The sequence below is a fragment of the Callorhinus ursinus genome, unplaced genomic scaffold (genome assembly GCF_003265705.2).
Source record: "Callorhinus ursinus isolate GAN/ISIS: 27379988/994484 unplaced genomic scaffold, GSC_fseal_2.0 scaffold2, whole genome shotgun sequence".
Taxonomy (NCBI): domain Eukaryota; kingdom Metazoa; phylum Chordata; class Mammalia; order Carnivora; family Otariidae; genus Callorhinus; species Callorhinus ursinus.
In genome coordinates this window covers 54,032,271-54,053,452 of record NW_027397064.1, presented here as the reverse complement: position 1 = coordinate 54,053,452, position 21,182 = coordinate 54,032,271, and the positions used below count along the sequence as shown (strand labels likewise).

Below are 21,182 nucleotides of genomic sequence, written 5' to 3'. Positions count from 1 at the left end.
GACAGGAATAAAGGTTGTAACTAACTGCTTAGCTTGCACAAAGACCAAGTACTTACTGACCAAGAAGTGAAACTTTGGATCCTTCTATCTTTATAAGCCCGGCAAGCAGTCTGAACAGTTCCCATTAAAAGAATTATGCAGGCCACTGTCTTTGCTGATAATAAACTAAAAGATCTGAAGTTTCTTTCAATTTTCTTATATTTAAAGCAGGATTCTGAAGGTTGAGAAGATGTTTCACAGTACAGAGATATGAGGAAAAAGAGCCTGCAAGAACGTAACAGAGTCCTCACCAAAGAATACAAACTAAGACATACAAATTTCCATGCTCAGTGTCATACTATGTTGTTTTATACTTAAAATACACTGAAGTCTCTTCCCCAAGACTCCTGTGCCTTTAAAGCTCTTCTACAATTCAACAGGAAGTCTGTATCAAAACAATAATAATAATAATAATAATAATAATACAGGCCTGGCAGTATTAATAAGATTTTATTTCCCAGTCATGAGTGGGGTCTGGAAAATGTTTATTTTCTGATTTTCTGAATGTGCTTAGAGTGAATGGAAATCTAGGTGGCTCAGTGTGCAATGAGTTAGAATTTCCTTATGTTCAAATACCATCTCTGCCATTTATTAACTGTAAACTTTGGCAAGATATTTAATTTCTCTGAGGCTCAGTTTTCTCATATGCAAAATGGGTCTGATATAACTCATGTGGATTACATGTAAAACACTTGTTTTCACGTAATCGTATGTCAGTCATTTTACTTACCTTTTTTTTTTTTAAGATTTTATTTATTTGACAGAGAGAGAGAGACACAGCGAGAGAGGGAATACAAGCAGGGGGAGTGGGAGAGGGAGAAGCAGGCTCCCCGCGGAGCAGGGAGCCCGATGCGGGGCTCGATCCCAGGACCCCGGGATCATGACCTGAGCCGAAGGCAGATGCTTAACGACTGAGCCACCTTACTTACTACTTTTAAGTATTAAGTTATAATTTAGAGTTATCCCTCTGCTGGATTGTAGAGTAATTCACCCAGATTTACTATTGATTCAGTGATCACATTGTGGTTGTTTTGGTATTGGTGATGTTCTGAAACTATTGTGTTTGTAGTGTGAGAGAAAGCAAAAATGTTTATATATTGGTGTCACTGGGAACTGGGACTTTAGGCTTGGGTGAGAGCAGACACAAATGTAAGATCAATGAGATTAAGTAAAATCCTTCTAGTTCTGCAGATAAATCTGAGGTAGCAATTCCGATTCATAATGTGTTTTATGTTTAAAAAATACTCATTTTCTAGTTCTGTCCACTGGAAAGGCCTGTAAATGATGACTAACCCAATGGCAGTGAGCACCCCTGGAACCTTAATTGTGTCTCTAAATACTATTCCCCACCAAAGGAACAAAGCCGCTTGGAAAGATGGCTAACTCCAGGCTGATTCCAGGCCTAATGAACTTCCAGGAAGTTCATTAAATGAGTCTGGAATATATATATATAATATATGAGTCTGTCATACCAGAAAGCAAGGAAGCTATGAAAAACTACTGGGGTTCTGCCCAAAGGATTTGGGTACCAGCTTACAGAGGATCTAACTGGTCAAAGAGTTGAGCATCACTGGGCTGATAAGTGCAATGGGTTGAAACATATCAAGTATATTCAAATTCTTAAGTTCAGTATGATACCAAAAAATTAGACTCACCTTTAGAGGATACTAAGGAACCAGTCATTGTGCTACAAAAACAAAACAACCAAACCAAACAAACAAACAAATACCTGGTCTCAGAGTAACCAGAGTGTCAAGGGGAAACTTCTTTATAGAAGTTTTCCAGCTAACGAATGAATAAAGACCAATAGAATCGGGATATCACCATTTTGCCACCTCCGAATGAATTAGTAGATCTGAGCGCTGACCACCAATGGCTACTCAGATCACCAAAGAGAGAAAATCAGACATTATGTACCTCCTAATAGAAGTACAAAACCCTGTATAAGAAATATCATGGACAAAATAATTGAACCTGAATCTTATCAAGCCTCTACATCTAACTGCCAATTTAGAGCTTACAGTGACAGAGTAATACAATAAATAGGGACACAGTCAGCAAAATCCAGACTGTTGGAAACTCCAAGACAAACAGTCAGTTTCTTCAACCATAATAACAAAAATTGCAAGGGAAAAAAAAAGAGAGAGAGAGAGGACAGGGAGGTATATAAATTTTTTGACATATAAATGTATTTATTTGATCATATTTTAAAAGGCAGGGTAGAATCACACCCATTTTTTTAAATAGTATCCCTGTAAACAGATGGAAATTCAGAGCTACTAGTTTTCTTCAGAAATTTCTGAAGATTGAACATTAGCAGCCTCGAAGCCTTTTCCTTCCCCTCTAGGCTCTCCCGCACTTGGGGGGGGGGGGAGAGGTTGGTGACAACTGACAATTGACATTAAATAAATAGCATATGGTTGAGCTTGCCAAACTCTCTAACCCCTCTCATAGGCAACAGGGTGACTTGGCTTATTATTGAACTGAAGTCACAGAGTAAGCAAGTGGGCTTATCAAACAGAGAATTGAGGGAAGTTTCCATTGTAGATAATTTCCAAAGGTAGGAATGGATGAACTCAGAGCTTAATTCTTCAGTCCTTTCTTTTGCTGCCCAGAGTGAGGTATACTATCAGTGGTGCTCAGATCCGTGGTTCATTGAGACATCAGTGTAATGTGCTCAGTTCCTTTGATTAAAATGTGTTGGAAAAGCCATCTCTGGGTAGGGAAGAGAAGCTAGTTATTACAATGATGGTACTATACAAGGAAAACCAAAGCAGCAAACACCAGGCAGTGTCCTTTTCCTCTTGAACTTCAGTGATCAGCTTCCCAGTTTAAGCAAACTCAACTGGAAGAGCAGATGATGAGGTCAGAAACATGAGGAAAACTTCATCCAGATTTGTGGACCACCTCAATCTTCTTGGATCCACCACCATCCACAAGGCATCCTTACCTTTATAGTCAAGATAGTTATGGGGGATTGAAGGGTTGAGAATCCAGTTTTTGACCAGGGCGGTAAAATGGCATACATAGGTGATCCTTTTGAGGTATACCCTAGATGCTGTGTTCTTTTCCCATTGCACCTTTCATGGTTTAGATGCTTAGATAGCCTCCCCATTGATGCTCAACCACTTCCCAGCAGCAAGAAGCCTTTCTTAGAAGATGGGAACAATCAGTCCATCTTTAGTTGGTTCAACATTGAGAAGATAGTTGCCTCCCAAACCTATTGTCTAAACCAGTTCTGAAATTATTTCAGATTCACTTGCGATGTCAGACAAGGCCCTGTTACAATGATAATCCCAGGATGCCCTGTGGATGGTGGTGCATGCCTCCCACTTATGATCTAGTGACCTCCCTGGCTTGAATTTGTCTTGACAGTTGAAGTATCATCCATGTTAACAGGAGCATTTCCAACCCCATAGGTCATTTCCCTTCCTCCTTGACAGAACTATCACTGAAGAGCCAAGAAGGAAAATTTGTAGAGTTCCAATAAGTATCAGAACATTCTCATTCTCCATCAGGCCAACAGGTCAGGTCCCGGTTAACAAGGCCAGGTAGCTCTGGCATGGTTTTCACACTGACAAAATGCTGTGTTTTGAAGCCATTTTTCTTATCAAGTGGAGAGTGGATGGAGCCATTCTAAGAGTGAGTGAAAGACCCCATAGCATATGTTCCTCTTCCGGACAGCTGTTCCCAACCCATCAGCTCAGCAGAACACGATGGGGATGGGGTCCCAGGTCCTCAGAGTTCTGGCTCCAAAACACAGGACTTGGCTAGTTGGTGAAGGCTTTGTGATACTTTGTGGTCAGGACTACCCACTGGCTCCGGGGCCTGGATGAGTTCAGCCCGCCCGTGGGGGTGGAAGAGTTACAAGGGCTATTGTGGCCTCAAGTCCGAGCAGCTGCAGCCAGCCTGGTAGTTGTCGCGCCTGAGGCTCTGGTCCTGGGGCAGCTCCTCGCCTATCCAGTGCACCCATTTCACTCGTCGCCCCAGGCCGGCTTTGAGAACACGCCCCTAGGGCACTAACTCCCCAAAGTTTGCCTCACCCAACCAATCCAGAGTCGAGACTGGGCCACTTCAGGCTGTAGCAGTTCCCGGCCCGCATTGAGCCCCGAGGACTCCCCTGGCGCCAATACCTGTCAATTAAGAGAGACTTTTAATTCATTAATCCTAATGAACGGACCTTGTGTGGAACCTGACCCAAGCAAAGCAAATACTTTGTTATGTTCTGTTTTGTTTGAAGGAAAACAGGATCGGTAGGGCATTCCTAGAAGGAAATCTGAAAGAATGGAGAGTCTTGGGGTAGAGAGGTTGGGAAGAGCAGGGGTGCAGGCCAAGGAGGCGAATGTGGGACCTCCTCGCGGCCCATACTCATCTCAACCTCATTTAGCTCTCGTCTCTAATTAGACCGTCAGCGAAATGTTTTGGTTTAAGTAGAATCTTAGAATAGGGATCCAGAAAAAGACCAGCTCTGTTCAACCATGCCCTCCATTTCAACTAGAGATAAAACAGGAGAGAAAGGAGACATATCTCCAAATTCAATTCTATCTTCAGTTATGCTTTACAGAGAACTTATGTCATTCACAAAAGAGATGTAGCTTCCTCAGGGGAGACAGCAGGTGTACATTTTCTCTCAAGGTTATTTAATTGCTGTCAGGAAGACATACGATTAACAAAACCAAATGCTGGAAATACAAAGTATAGACAATTTTAAAGTTGTTTATATAGTTGATTACAGTATAACATACAATGTGTTTATATGTCATAAACCTGCCTATCACAAACTGTTTCCACACCTGTGCATCTGCATTAAACAGCCCACCGCTTAGCTGTGCATAAATCCCCTGCTGAGAGAATGGCCAGCACCCAGCAGAACGTAGCTTCCCCTAATGGCCTCTCAGTTACCTTCTACGCACCAGCTTGGCACCAGTGAAGCTGAGGCCTAAGGCCTGCTGACCTGTAGCGTCCTCTGCTGCGGTGAGAGCCCTCTGAGCTCCACAAAAGGAGACCAGCCTGAAAATGACAGGCCTTTAGGGGTTCCTCACTGTCTTTTACAGCATTGCTATTCAAAACGGGGCCTGCTGTTGCAAACTTGGTTACCGTGCAGAGATGAGACAAGCATAGAATCGAGAGAAAGCATTTAAAATGTTGAGAGCCATTTGGCGGATGAGTTTATGTCTGTTGAATCTAATAAAAAATGGGACTTGAATTTTGTGTATATTGTTTTTTTTATTCCATTTTCAGTTATTTTTATCCCCCTTCCAAAATATCAGGCTGTGACAGATTGGAAATTAAAAAAAACAAAAACAAAAACAAAAAAAACCCCTTATCTTTCACTATACATAATTGAAGAAGCACTGCCTTAAGAGTGATGGCCCCCACACATGCCGTATCCCAAAGCTTCCCCTTGACACTCTGACAGTTCTAAGAGGTAGCCAATGGCAAAAATGTGGACCTAGGAAGATGGACTTCCCAAAGAGTCAAAGAGTCACTCATAGGTGAGAAGCAAGCATGTAATCTGCACAGGTGTTAGGTCCACACCAGGGGTTGGTAGATCTCATGACACCAGCCTAGTTGATCCCTGGTCACAGCATAACCCTTAGTCTTTCCAACAGTATCAGTAGTGTAGTAATGGCAGAAACAGTAGCTGTCAAGACTTACATGGGACTTAACTGTGGTGCAGCTCCTGTCCTAAAAGCTCTAGGTATACCAGATGACAAGTGGTTCCTGTCTTTGGAGTGACATGTATGCACACCTATACATGTACACTGGGAAGCATAGCATCAAGTTGTTTACAGTGATTCCTTATATGGCCCTGAAAATTTGCTAATGACTGACTTCTTATTCGGGTATTTCAAGACATCATGACAAATATACTAGACACTTATTAAAAGAATAGAAAAATAATGCCCAGGAAATAAGAGTTTTGTGTTCAGATATTGGTTATAGAGCTCAACTGGGGAAAAAAAATTTAACACAGAAACAGCATTCCATCTTGGAAAATATGGGGATAGTTGGAACTATGTTTTTTTATTTTCTGTTGTTGCACTTGGAAATTCTCAGGTAGGAAAACAGAGATTCACAAAATACACGTAAGAGGCAAAGACAACAACACAACAAAACTTGCTTCACAGCACAGAGAGGTTATCTAGTACCAAGTTTTTCATTTACTAGTTTTCTCCCCCCAGATAGGTTGTAAGACTGAGGCACAGTTCAGATATTTCTGTACTCCTTGCCCCTTGTTGAGGTTTAATAAATGTTCAAATTTTATGAAGTCTGTATTTCACAAACAGAATCTATTTGCCCTTGAAGAATGAGCCTTCGTAGACTCTGTGTAAGGGCAAATGTATTCTGCCCTCTCCTGTGATCTCTGCTATATCCAAAGCTACCCCACTGCTGTTGGCAGCCAGATTCCCTACTTGGCTTTGGGGTGGTCAAAGTAAGTTAATCACACACAGATTTTCAGTACATCGTTGTAGGGAGGGATCAAGGAGTTCACCCTGAGGAAGCCTAAGTAGGGGAAACGTTAGCTTCTCCCTCATGTTTCCATGGCCTTTGTCCTTCCTTGGATTCTGGGGACAATCCGAGGCTCAACTTCATGGGGTTAACGGATGTTCCCAAACCAACATGAGCAGGCATGGAGATGTTTTCTCCCAATTGACTAAAATCTCTTCTTCTCCCCACCATTTTAAAACCCAAATGGTAATGCTAAAGCCCAATCAATATTCACTGGAAGCCCGTAACATTCCAGAGCCATGATTCCTGCCCCTAATTAACCATGAATCTCAAGAGACTCTTCTCCACATTAACTCTGTGTGCCCTTCGAGATGAGGTCATGGGTGTAGGCATCCTCCTGAAGGTAGAGAAGAGAAAGAGCGGGCCTCCAAGGCAACTCGGTGAAAGACACAAGGTGAATTAGTGAAAAGACAAGAAGAGAAGGGTATCTGTTACTTAGTGGGGATGTTTCCAGGAGAGAATGTCCCAACTCGTTTCATTGTGTTGTTTCTCATGTGTCTATAGTAACAAGAAGTAGGCATTATAAAATGCCTTCAGATAATTGTTGGGATGCCTGGTTGGTTCAGCGGGTGGAAGGAGTGACTCTTGTTCTCGGGGCCATGAGTTGGAGCCCTGCGTTGGGTGTAAAGATTACTTAAAAAATAAAGCATTTTAAAAAAAAATTGTCATTTTACCTTCCCAAAAAAGTAATGAGAAAGATATTAGGATCTCCATTTTATAGCTAAGGACACCAAAACTCAGGACGAATAAGTCTTCGTCCCCGCAGTCATACATATTAGAGCAGAGCCAGGACCTTAATTGAAGTCCTTTGCCTCTAAGCTCAGGGCTCTCTTACCATCACAGATGCCTTTATGGTCTTTTCCTGGATTTAGCATTTCCCAAACTGAATTCCCGCTTATTCCTCCAAATCTTTCCTCTCTCAACGTCTGTATAAGTCTGGGAGTCATCTTTTGACACTTCATTCTCTCACTTTCCCAAATCCAACCCATCACCAAATTATGGCAATTTCACATCCAAACACCCTTCTTGCTACTTCTAGCTCCACCGTATGGTCCAAGGACTCCAATCACTTATTTATAAATGCACATCGAAGTGGAATGTGTCCAATTAAGAATATTACCAGGAAGACAGAGTACTTGGGAGATAAGCTAGATTTCCTTTTAAAAATAAGATTTTGAGGGGCGCTTGGGTGACTGAATCAGTTAAGCGTCTGACTCTTGATTTTGGCTCAGGTCGTGATCTCAGGGTTGGGTTCTGTGCTTAGCAGGGAGTCTGCTTTTTTCCCTCTCCCTCTACTCCTCCCTCCTACTGGAGTGCACACTCACTCTCTGTCTCTCTCTCTCTAGAATAAATAAATAATTTTTTTTAAAAACAATAAGATTTTGAGAGGTTTCTTCAAAAGAAAATAATTGAGGTTCACCATATTTGCTTGGATATATTGGGAAGTATTAGTTGTAGTCATGGTCATATCTTTTCTTTTTTTTTAAAGGTTTTATTTATTTACTTTAGAGAGAGAGAGAGCATGCAGGAGCAGAGGTGGGAAGGCACAGAGGGGGAGGAGCAAAGAGGGAGGAGCAGAGGGAAAGAGAATCTGAAGGGGACTCCATGCTGAGCCTGAGCACGGAGCTGGATCCGGAGGTGGGTCTGGATCTCATCACTGGGAGATCATGACCTGAGCTAAAACCAAGAGTCAGATGCTCAGCCGACTGAGCCACCCAGGCACCCCCATCATGGTCGTATCTTAAGTTTGTATTTTAACTTCTCTAAATGCAATTGAAATCCTTTCGGGAACAAATCAGAGTTTCGGTGAAATGCACTGCGATTTAATAACAAAAGAAACTAATGCTTTAGATGATCGCGTTTTCCTCTCACAATCAGACTCTGAAAGCTGGCCAAACAAATGTTCTTATAATTTTACAGATTGAAAAAACTGAGGTACCGAGAAGCAAAGTGATTTGCCCAGGGTCACACAACAAGACTAAGATCTGGAATACCCCCGCCCATGTAGGTGTTCTTTTCCTGTAGGTTCTGCTAGCCTCTCGGACGCATTCTGTCCTCATAGTTTAATGCTAAGATGACCCAAAAATAAAAAGCAATCTAGGAAATTCAAAGAGTTCGCAGAAGTTTGTGGCATACACTGTGGCCCAGATACCATAGCTTTTCTTCTGTTGTTGTTCTAGACACAGTGTGTGTGCCCCAGAAAATCAAAAGCAAAGACCTTAGCCAGAAATTTTCCTAAAGGACAAGAGTATTAAAAATAACTATAGCTTCGGGGCGCCTGGGTGGCTCAGGCGGTTAAGCGCCTGCCTTCAGCTCAGGTCATGATCCCAGGGTCCTGGGATCGAGCCCCGCATCGGGCTCCCTGCTCAGCGGAGAGCCTGCTTCTTCCTCTCCCTCTGCCTGCTGTTCTGCCTACTTGTGCGTGCTCTCTCTCTCTGTCAAATAAATAAATAAAATCTTTAAAAAAAATAAATAACTATAGCTACAATAATTTGATAATGAATACACAATATAAAAAGAGGTAAACTGTGACATCAGAAATGTAAAAGGGTAGAGTTTTTCGTATGCAATCCAAGTTTTGTTGTTAAGGTAAAATAGACTGTTATATCTATAAAGTGTTTTATGTAAGCCTCATGATAACCACCAAGCAAAAACCTCCAGTACGTTCACAAAAGACAAAGAGAAGGGAACTAAAGCAGCACACTATGCAAAATCATCAGTTCACAAAGGAAGGCAGCAAGGGAGGAAGAAAGGAACAAAGGGACTAAAAAGCAACCAAAAAACAGTAAGATACCATTAGTAAACCCTTACCTATCAATAAGTATTCTAATGTAAGTGGATTAAATCTTCCAGTCAAAAGGCATACAGTAGCTGGATGGATAAAGAGACAAGACCCAACTATATGCTGCCTATAAGAGACAACCTTCCTACCACCCAGAGTCATCTATAAATCCAGTGCAATCCCTATCAAAATCCTATTGACATTTTTCAAGAAATAGAAAAAACAATCCTAAAATTCACGTGAAACTATAAAAGATCCTGAATGCCCAAAGTAATGTTGAGGGGGACGAAGAACAAAGCTGAAGGCATGACACTTCTGATTTCAAATGAGATTACAAAGCTTTAGTAATCAAAACAGTATGGCACTTGCAAAAAGACAGACACACAGATCAACGGAACAGAACAGAGAGCCAGAGATGAACTCCTGCGTATATAGTCCACTAATATTTGATAAGGGAGCCAAGAATATTTAATGTGGAAAGGATAGTCTCTTTAATAAAGGGTGCTGGGAAAACTAAGATAACCACACGCGGGAGAATGAAACTGGGCCCCTACCTTACACCATACACAAAGATTAACTCAAAATGAAGTAAAGACTTAAACAGAAGAACCAAAACCATGAAACTCCGAGAGGAAAGTACAGGGGAAAACCTCCTTGATACTGGTCACGGCAACAATTTTTTGGATATGACACCACAAGTACAAGCAACAAACGCAAAACTTAAAACCGGGACTACATCAAACTAAAAAGCTTCTGCACAGCAAGAGAAACAACCAACAAAATGAAAAGGCAACCTGTGAAATGGGAGAAAATATCTGCAAATCATATATCTAATAAGGGGTTAAAATCCAAAAGATATAAAGAACTTATATAATTCAATAACAAAACAAAACAAAAATCCAATTTAAAATGGGCAGAGGCACTGAATAGATATTTTTCCGAAAAAGATACACAAATAGCACATGAAAAGATGCTCGATATCACTAATCATCAGGAAAATGCAAATGGAAACTAAAAGGAGCTATCGCCTCGCACCTTTAGATGGCTATCATCAAAAAGACAAGAAATAACAAGTTTTGGTGAGGATGGGGAAAGAGGGGAACCTTTGTGCCCCATTGGTGGGAATGTAAATGAATACGGTCACTATGGAAGACAGTATAGAGGTCTCTCAAAAAAATAAAAATAGACCTACATGTGATCCAGCAATCCCACTGCGGGGTATGCATTCAAAGGAAATGAAAATAGGGTTCAAAAAGATATCTGCACTCCCATGTCAGCTGCAGCACTATCCACAGTAGTCAAGACATGAAAACAACCTAAGTGTTCATCAAAGTATGAATGGATAAAGGTGTGGTGTGTGTATATATACATAATATATACCATATACAGTGGAATACTGCTCAGCTAAGAGAGAGGAAGAAATCCTCCCTTTGTAAAAAACATGGATGAACCTTGAGGGCATTATTCTAAGTGAAATAAATCAAACAGAGAAAGAGAAAGACAAATACTGCATGGTATCACTTACATGCAGAATCTTTAAAAATGTCATAGACACAGAGAGTAGGATGGTGGTCACCAGGGGCTGGGGCAGGGCGAAATAGAAAGATGTTGGTCAAAGGGTACAAACTTGCAGTTACAAGATGACTAAGTTTGGGGGATCTGATGTTCAGCCTGCTGATCATAGTTAACCATCCTGTAGCATGTACTTGAAAGCTGCTTAGAGAGTAGATCTCACAGGCTGTCACCTCAGAAGAGATTCGGCAATTATGTGACGTGACAGAGGTGTTCACCAATGCTCTGGTGGTGGTCATTTCCCAATAGGAGTATCTCAAACCAACATGTCACACACCTTAAGCTTATACAATCTTATATGTCAGTTATATCTCAATAAAGCTGGGGGGAAAAGATATTTCCTTTATCAGTAAAACAATTCTACCCGGAAAAACTCACTATAACCTATTTCTTTTCTTTTTTTTTTTTTTAAGATTTTATTTATTTATTTGACAGAGAGAGACACAGCGAGAGAGGGAACACAAGCAGGGGGAGTGGGAGAGGGAGAAGCCGGCTTCCCGCCGAGCAGGGACCCTGACGCGGGGCTCGATCCCAGGACCCTGGGACCATGACCCGAGCCGAAGGCAGACGCCCAACCATCTGAGCCACCCAGGCGCCCCACTATGACCTATTTCTGTAATACTCTCTTACACGCTGGTTCTTTTTGCACCGGATACAAATGCTTCATGAAGTGACTATAAACGTGACCGATCTCCTCCCTTCAAAATATCTTTTCAAAACACTGTTTTTTCTTATGGTTCTTCTTGGAATCAGAAGCCATATATTCTAAAGAAATTTAAGAAGCCATCTGAAGAAGTTTTTTTAAATTTACTGCTCGATATAGGTTGGATCGGGTCACTACAAAATGATATCTTTTTCATCAGCACTCTGTAGCCTGCCTACGCAAAGAGTTTCTTTTCTCCCATGTCCATGTTGTTGAAAAACTTGCCATGGGCTTCCCAAAAGCTGGGTTTTCATGCTAAAGTACACTCCTACAAGTGCAAAGATAATAAGTTAAAAAAAAAATCTGTCAGTAGATGAAAATGAATGTTAGAGCAATTCCTGGGCAGCAGAGAAAGACTCCAGTGTTTACATAATCCCAGTGTGCATGCGTGGCTTCTTCTCCATTTCCCTGCTAAACCTCATCTGGCTTTGCTCAAGACCTCAAATGCAGTGAATTCTAGGCAGCACCTAATATTTATTCATGCCATTGTCAAGAGCATCTTTGCAGTTCTTGCCAAGGTCTGTCGTTGAATATGTTTATCCAGCTGCATGGCAAAAACATAATACACAGTCATCATTTTACTCAGTCACCTACTCAATATTTTCTTCTATGATTAAATTAACTCATAAATATTGCACTTTTAATGCCAGAAAGCCATGGTTCATCCAGCCAGTTGAATACTTGTTTGTCCATTTTCTGGGCACTCAGTCACTGCATTATAGAGTTTGAAATAATGAAAAGCATTGCATTTACTTCACATGCACAAGAAACAGAGCAGGATCCTTCCATGAGCTCCTTTATTATGCAGTCGGAGGCCGTAGAAGAAATTTTGTAAGAAGCGATGAAGAACTGTAGGTAGGGGCTGTGTTGGAAATGGTTTGGATGTTTGGGTGTATATGCACAATCTGTTCTGATTGCTCAATGGAAAGGACAGAAATGGCGGCTCTATTTGCAACCGGCACAATGTCTCGCTCCACCGAGGAGGATTTCAAATAAACACACACATCTTGGTCTTGCTTGTACTCAATTCATTACCAGACTGTGCTCATGAACCCTGAAGACACTTGCCATGTACTGTGCATTTTGAAACTTCTTTCTCTAAACATCCACACATGATCTGGTTGTTTAAAGCAGCCAACAGAAGGCCTTACACACTCATCTTCATAGTGAAGGGACTGCAGCATAAGGGCAAGAGTCTGCCCTTGCTGTCGTCCCAGGCTAGCCCAGGTGACAGCAACGCAATACGCATCTACACAGATACCTGGCCCTGGAGGCAAGAGCCACGTACCACAGGACCCTTCTCAAATCACCTTCTGAATGAAATATTTATAGCTGGCACTGCAGGGCAGTTAGTTTTTCTAGAATTATATCCAAATTTGTGCTATCATTCTGGGAATAGCCTTGGTTAGCAATTGCTCATAATGTCAACGCTTTTGGAAACTTTTTACAGTCATTTTATTGTTTTTATTTCAAAAATAAAACTTAAAGGAGCTTGAAAAGTAGGTTTTTAGATGATCACACAATGGCCTGATTTCAGTGGTTTCAGTTCTGTGCATTTTACGTTATGTGCACCTACTGAAATTAACCAAAATTAATCCATATTTGAACAAAGACTGTGGATACAAATGAGCCCTAACTTCCTAGACTCCTCGGTGCAGTGCACTAGCTGAAGTGTTTGGAATGCATTGGCCCTGGGAGGAGAGGAAGTTATAGCAAACAACATATGGGCTTTAAAACTGGAACTATCCAAGACAGAACAAGAAAGCTATTTTCACTTTACTTGTTCCTTTTTTTTTCCTCCAGAAGATGAATTATTTCTAATCACATTTTATTTTCATCTTTAGAGCTGGATCCCAAAAGAGCCAGGTCGGTTTCAAACTGCTGGTGAGTTTGCAGCCCTGTCCAATGATTACCTAATGCATTTGTGTCATCTGCTTTCCTTGTTGTGTGAAAACACACTAAGGAAATGTGTAAGTGCACTGAATTGTTCCCAACTCTTTTATTCACCTTTCAGCATGCTAGTTCCTTCCCTTGGCATTGATATCATTATGCATTTGTCAAAGATAGATTGTCACTTTAGGGCCTCTATTATGTGCAAGAATTGGCAGCAAATTTTGCCACTGGGATTTGCTTATATCCTCTGTATGTTATTGTACTTCTTTGGCATTCAGTAAATTCCGTACACCCACTTCTTTGATGTTCATTCCAGCCCCTAAATGTGGAAACAATGACTGAAATTTTGGATCAAAGCATCCCGTTGATGGCAGGCAACACAGTTCTCTGCTAGTTCACTAAAACATAGAGTACCCCCCACCCCACCCCCCACACACAATCTAGACCAATAGTCCTCCAAGAACAGCCCTGGCTTCCCCAGTGCCAAGACACCAGAGGAAGTTAAAGAAAACAACTCCAAGGTTTTAAGAAAAAGAAAGAGTTTAAATAAGACAGCAAAACTGAAGCTCATGATCATTTTTAACCATAGAGAAAGCTAAGTACTGTTCAACTGGTCCGCCTGTGTGTCCCCCCACCGCCCCCCCCAACCCCCCCCCCCACACACACTGGTCTAGTCTAATCTAGCACTTCTACTGAGCCCGGCTTTTTTCAGGTTTGAGAAGGTCTCTAGATCTCATTTCTGTATAACGTCAGCTACACTAGATGGCTCAGATTTTTTGAAATAAATTTTGAAATAAAATAAAGGAATTATAAAAGTAATTGACAAAGAAAACCAGAACTACCAAAATTTCAGTGGGTTACTTTTGCAAACTAGAATTAGCTGTCTGGAACACATTTTCAGCGTTTGCTTTTGCTTTACTCCTGGGATGCCAGTGTAAATAATTACTTCATTCAATTTATTTCACAGGTCAGCTTTGACTCATAAAAGCATTAAAGCAGGTAACCCCCTAGGGATGTTGGGAAGACAGATGAGCAAATAGATATGAAACTGTTGTAAGCTCTTTGAGGGGGGGAAAAAAAGACACTTTATAAATCCAGGGTATTTTATGGTTATGTTTTCACTTCATTCCATTTGGTATCCAGAATGTGTTAGTTATAATTAATATACAATGTGGGGAACTATTATAAAAGTACCGTACTCCTTTTAAATATAGTGAAGAAGATAATTGTGTTTGGGGAATCTCATCCTGTATAAATTAGAAGAATTCCCAGTAGTGTGCTATAATTGAGAACTGGGCTGACTGCACCGAATGGAGAAGAGAGTCATCTTAGCATGGTAGCCGGTGCCCCATCAAAAGGCAGAGCGCCAAGGAGGTAACACGACAGCCCTTAAAATACCGGTTTCAGGTTGCCTAAATGGAAAGTTTTTATGGCCAGACATATGCAACAGTGACATCCAGCGGTTGTAGAGATAATTACAAGTGTGTCTCATTTTAAAACATAAAATGGTCCATATTATAACCAAATACTCTGTATTGTCAAATGTTGCCTGGCCACAGTGTAAGTCAGTAATTCAGGCTAGAATGCCGGTGCAGCTAAATTTACTGTTTATTCACAAAGCAGTTCCCAAAGTCTGTTGTTCCATTATTATTATTTTCTTACTTTTTAATTTTACTAAAATTATAGTGGGTCTACTCTCCAAGGGTCTCTCTGACCCTCCTAAGCACACCTAGATATTTTTGCAAGCATAAGTGAGACTTTGTGCTACTGCAAACCCAGCAAAAATGGAAGCTACGACTTGACTCCTCTGTTAAATACTTCAGGGAAAGCATGTGTGACCCTGAATATTTTCATTGTTGTAGAATTGCTCTAAGAAATTCATTAAGATTTTTTCCAAGTTGTTGACGAAGAAGAGAAAGAAGGAGAGAGAAGAGAATAAAAGGAATGGAAAATAAAGGAGAGAAGGGAAAAAGAAAGGAAGGAAGGGAGGGAGGGAGGGAGGGAGGGAAGGAAGAGGAAAGGAGAAAGAACAGGACTACCCGCTGATCTTTAATAAGTTTTGGTAACAGGTCCATTAATATGATAATATATCTAAAGAGGGAATTCAAAGAGCTATTAGCCTCCCCCAGATTTTTTCATTTTAAATTGCATTCTTTCAACTGTCAGGCAACTAACTAAGATAAATAACAACAACAATAATAATTTTCATTTTAAAAAATCCAAGAAGAGCCACTGCTGCTTGGAAGTACCTAGAACAGTGCCCCCCCCTTGTAAGAGGATGCTTAAAAAGCACCCCCTCTGCCATGTTGGGAAAGAACTCGACAGAAGCCTGTTGGGGTCACTTGAGCCTCTAAATTATTTATGTCCACAGCAATGCTGAGCACATCAGGTGACTGCTTACCAACTTCTCAGGCGGCATGCCTTCAGAGAAACCATCATCTTGTGGCAAGCTGTTTCTCAACCTTAGACTCCCTTACGTTGGGATTTTTCTCTTCAACTGCCTGCCTCTTTAAAGCCCTCAAGATGGGAAGAACTTAAAGGGGCCCTCTTTCACTTCTTCTTTGTCATCTACCCAACTCCAATGAGAAAATCAAGGCAGAACTCCATACAAAGTGCCAATTGCTCTTTAGCTAATCCACCCCCGTTGTGCCCAAATGGCGGAGAAGAAAGAACATCATAGAAACCGCGTTGCATTGAAGGAGCATGTGTGTGTGAAACCTGCGATGTGCATTAAGCAAAGATCGCTAGGACAGAGGGGTGGGGATGGTCTCTGCAAGGAAACTCTGGGAAATGATTCCCATTTGTGTCAGCGAGAGTTAGGGGAGATGCGTATTGAAACAGGGCAGGTAGCCAGGTCTGTTTGCTTTTCCAAGGCCTTTGAACTGCAAGCTGGCCTATCCCCGTTCTGAAGAAAAACAACGCCATGCTCCTATCACTGCTCTCACGGTACCTTCACTTGGAGATTCCCCGGCCCTGTTGCTTCTCCCAGAAACTTTCACAGCAGGGCTTTGGGGCGAATGCACTGGGAATGAATATGCCTAGGTCTCACCTCTCCTTGGAGTTGTGCAAGAATTTGGCCGGACCAGCTCTTATCTGGTGCACCCTGGAATCCCAGTTCGATGATTTCTCGAGTCAAGTCCGCGGTCCCTCCAGAGTGAAGGTAGAACTTCCCCGTAGCATGCGGGGCTTCCTGCACCAAGACTCCTTCAGCCACCGCATTACCAACTCCTGCCAGTCCGAGGAGCAAGAGGCTGGCATGAGGAATCAATTCCCTTCTTTTCTCCCTAAAGATAAAACCTGCCTCGCAAAGCTTTCTTCAGTGTTTCGGTACCAAAAAAAAAAAAAAAAAAAAAAAAAGCAGTTGCATGACATGCATACCCTTACCTCGCTTACAACTTTGGGTATAGTTTTACTGCAGTATATAATCTAATAATCCATTTAATTTCTTTAGAGAGATGTTTTATATATATACAGGTGGCATTTGGATGAAATCACATGCCATAAACCTGTCTGCTCCTATTCGGCTTCAGAATATAGAAGAAGGATCTGTTTTACAGACATTCCAGAATTTTTACATGGTCAATTGGCTGGTTTTGTATTCTGGAACATACCGGAGCGTCTGCAGGAAAATATATATATAAATTCTACAAAATGGTGGCAGGATTTCTGATTTACTGATAGTGCTGGTTTGAATTTTCACAAAAATATTTAGCCATAGGACAATGTATTAGGCGTATTCTTAAAGGTAAATAACTGCAGCCAATAAAAGTTCAGCCTATAAAGGGTCCCATCTTCTACTAGTTTTCTGCACCGAGAATTACTACCAGTATAATCATGGCTCCCTGCACACTAATATTTCCTCTGATACAGTATGATCAATGTTGTGGAAAAACATTTATTATATTTCTTCTAGCTACTTAAAGGCATTACTGAATTATGGGCATCGCAAAACGAATCCACTGTGCATTTTTTCTTTATGTGACGTTTTTACAATCTTCATTTTCTGCTTTGCAGCCACTGAGCTATAGAGATCCACACTTTGTCCCTCTTACAGCTGCCACTGGGACCATCCTCTCCCTTCTGCTGTATTACGTCTGAAATGCACTTCATATGATGACATTCCTTTTCATTCTGTGCCGGACTCTTATTAGAAAGGAAGAAGTTATGAAAGAAATTAAACAGTGTTGTTAATAGTAGTTCTTAATCTCCTTACTTAACAAAGGTTATGAAGTTTAGACTGAGAAAAGGACAAGGGGAGGAATTGGCATTTTACAGAATCATTCCAGAAGAGCCGATGGACTCGGAATGCGTGTGGGTTTTGCAGTTTTGACATTTAACAATTTTATTAACATCTTTGCTTATTATGCACCTTAATCCACAGGGTCTGCAGCTGGGAGAGAGTGTCCAGCTAACAGCCCGTGTCTCGGGCCCTGCCAGGGGATGAATCAATTAGCAAGAGAAGCAATGATGCAAATGCTCCGGGGTCACTTGGGATGCTGTTTGCCTTTTTGATAGAGAAAGCACGCCATAAATAACATCACACCTCAGGAAATCATTCCGGGAGGCCCAGATGCCGGCAGGGCTGCTGCCGGGGACGGAAGGAATCATTTGCTCATTGTGTGTATTTCCCCCATCTCAGTCAATGGAGGATTTGTAGTAAAATCAAAGTATTTAAAAGGAGGACAGTATGTGGTAACGGAGGCATGTTTCGTAATTTTTTTAGTACCAGAACCTGTGATTTATGACCCAGAGTTACAGCCAACTTTATTACAAAAATGACTTCACCCATAATAACCTTATTCAGGGCTCTCTGGAGAATGATGTAGTACCCAACAGCATTATAATCTAGCAAATATTCACAAACAATTCCCGCCCTGGTCTCCTTTCCCCCTCCCGCCTCCACCCCAGAGGCAGGTTTCCCCCTTCACCGGCTGGGAGAAGTTGCCTCCCCAGAAAGATTCTGTGCTCCTTCTGTGGGGATTTGCCTGGATCCGGGATTTATAATAAGCCCGGCACAGAAAGCTGCCTCCTGGGTCTTGGTCACACCTTCCCCAACCTTCTGCCCTGAGGAATAATGAGCAGAACACACCCACTCACTCTTCATTTCCTCCCCGCATAGAGCCTTCCTCGCTCCCTGCACCCCAGTCCACTCTTCCAGAGCTCTGATCCCCACCACCTGAGGTGGGCTCGATGCAGCTCCTCCCCGCCCCATTTAAATTGCTATGGTAACCACCAGCTGCACTAAAACCGCTGGAGCTGGGTGTCCAAGCAGGGTCCCCTGGGCGTGCCGGGATCTAGGAACTGGCCCTCCATCTTATTAAACTCTGGTGTCAGTTCCTAGCAATTGTTTTAAATTTACACCCTCAGAGTGGCTTAGTGGGATTACATGTCCATTTGCATTAAAACAGGTTTCTGTCATTAAACTGCCATACAATAAGCTTCCTCGGGACAAATTAATGAGCTCTAAATATCATCAAGTAGAAGTTCACTTCACCAAGAGGGCCACCAAGGGGGGGCAGAAGGAAGTGGCTGCTCAGAAATCTTAGCCCAGGAGAAATGTAAGTGCCAACTGAAGAAGGAGTCTTGTCCTGGTTCTTGGCTGTGAGATAAATGGTTCTGATTTAGGGCTGATCTGGGAGAGCTGGTGACATTCTCCCTGTTCACCAAAATCCCACACTTCACCATCTATTCCTTATTCCAAATATGCCTTTATCCTTGACCTTGGCTGCTGAAATTTGCGGATGGACCGCCAGCCCCATTACTCTGTGACGTGTCTCAGTCATTGTCTATCTGTCCTTGAGGAACCTGCGTGCATCCAAGTGGGCTGGGGACAACATGCACATGGCATGGCACCACCTGTAGCTGGACTGAAGGCTCCCAACTCTAAAATGCCTGGATGGTTGTTATGGGACGTTCCCCACCGTCCGTCAGGGACCGGGAACCCAGAGCACTAGTCCTGATAAGGAGCACCTTACTCTGGTCATCTAGAAGCAGAACAGCAACAGGGGACAGTTTTTAAGGCTGGACTGTCCCTGCTCACAAGCACTGCCAAGACTTGCCCTTACAAATAAAGATATGTGTCTAAGTAGACATTTTTCATCAAAAACAAGTAAATCAATCTCCAAACTTTCTTTTATGGAGAGGAACAAGACTGGCTGCTAGACAGACTTCCTGATCCACATAAGCTGTGATCTCATTTCTGTGCAGTCTTAACAGGGGACAGTAATGTATGATTGAGACACTGCTATATTTAGGAATGACAAGATGGGCATTATTAATAGCTTAATTGACATTAAGGCAATTACCCCTACCCTTATTACAGTTTGTAGAATTACACAGAAAATATTGGCTGAGGCCTTTTTCTCCCTAGAGCTACCCAAGGATACAGCATTTTATTTCATGCCAGATCCCAGCTTTGACATTAGATACTTAGCCATAGAATGATTCCAGTAAATCATTATAAATGCATTATAATAAAGATGTTATGAGCTATCAGATATTAACCCCCAACCCCTAAAGAGAGATAAATAGTCCAGTTGCATGATTCCCACTTTTGTTTCATAAGAAATAAGCTTTTGCAAAGAGCAACTGACTAATGAATTATAAAATGGTGTGTTGAGCTCAGATAATTAAACAATGCATTTTAGTGTCTAGTGCGGGATGAACACTAAATCATACACAAATAAAAAGGGAAAAACCTAACCCCCAAGCCTGACTCCTATTTTCAAATTACATTAGAGGTTGGTCTACAGTCCAGAAATGCTTCAACTCTTTTCTTATCTGGTTAGAAGGGCATATCAAGTGTAAGATCAAGACACGAGTAGGTAAACTAAACCAAGAGTGAGAACAAGAATTCTGGAGGTGCTAATTTCAGATCCTACAAGGTGATTTTAATGGAGATTTTACATGGCGATGACATTTGTTCCCAAAGTGTTTACTGGGGCAAAAGTCTGGAAGAGTCTTGAAGTTTCCAAGTTTCCTTATACTTTTATGTTTTGTCTGAGCTCATGGTAAAACATACTGGAGGTGTGTTAAAGACTGTGGTTTTGACCTTGCACCAGAAAACAAATGGGAGATGGGAGAGGTGAAGAGGTAGGTTGGTTTGGGTGCTCACCACTGTCCTCGGGTATCACCATCCCTGGCAGGGCTCCATCTAGTGGTCAACCTTGGATCAGCAAGAAGTTTTAGCCCCGGGGCGGGGGGGGGGCATGCGGGACTGGTTTGCTATTGGCTGCTGTTTCCGGCATGTCTTGAATTTGCCCCAAGATTTGAGGCTGCGCTTAAGCACGTCCTGAATATGTGTTTTAGTCTTCCAGCCTCTCAAAGGCGTGGTGACTGCCGCAAGGCAGTCTTCTGTTTCTTGGTCAAACAGCACGCTGCTGATGACCATGTGGCCAGAATTAGAGATGACCTTGGACTCCACGTGGGCAATGACCACCTGTGCTGATGCGGGGCTTCCCTGGAACACCAGGTACATCCTGTTGCACTTAGCCGTTCCTCTCCTGTGCTCCAGTCCAGCCAGACCACACGGCCCAGTCTTTCCTCTGTTTTCCAGGCAGCTCCAGCGTTGCCCACTGCAACTGACTTCACCTTTCCTCACCCAGAGCGTTGTGTGACCGTTCAGTGAGATCGGTTCTATAAAGATCTCTCTCTGTAAAGTATCTATTAGAGAGTAAGTCC

General features: G+C 42.1%; 1 pseudogene; it reads right to left on the bottom strand.

Moving 5' to 3' along the window:
- Positions 1–2,947: 2,947 nt before the first annotated feature.
- Positions 2,948–20,979, bottom strand: LOC112807857 (tissue alpha-L-fucosidase-like; annotated as a pseudogene).
- Positions 20,980–21,182: the final 203 nt, after the last annotated feature.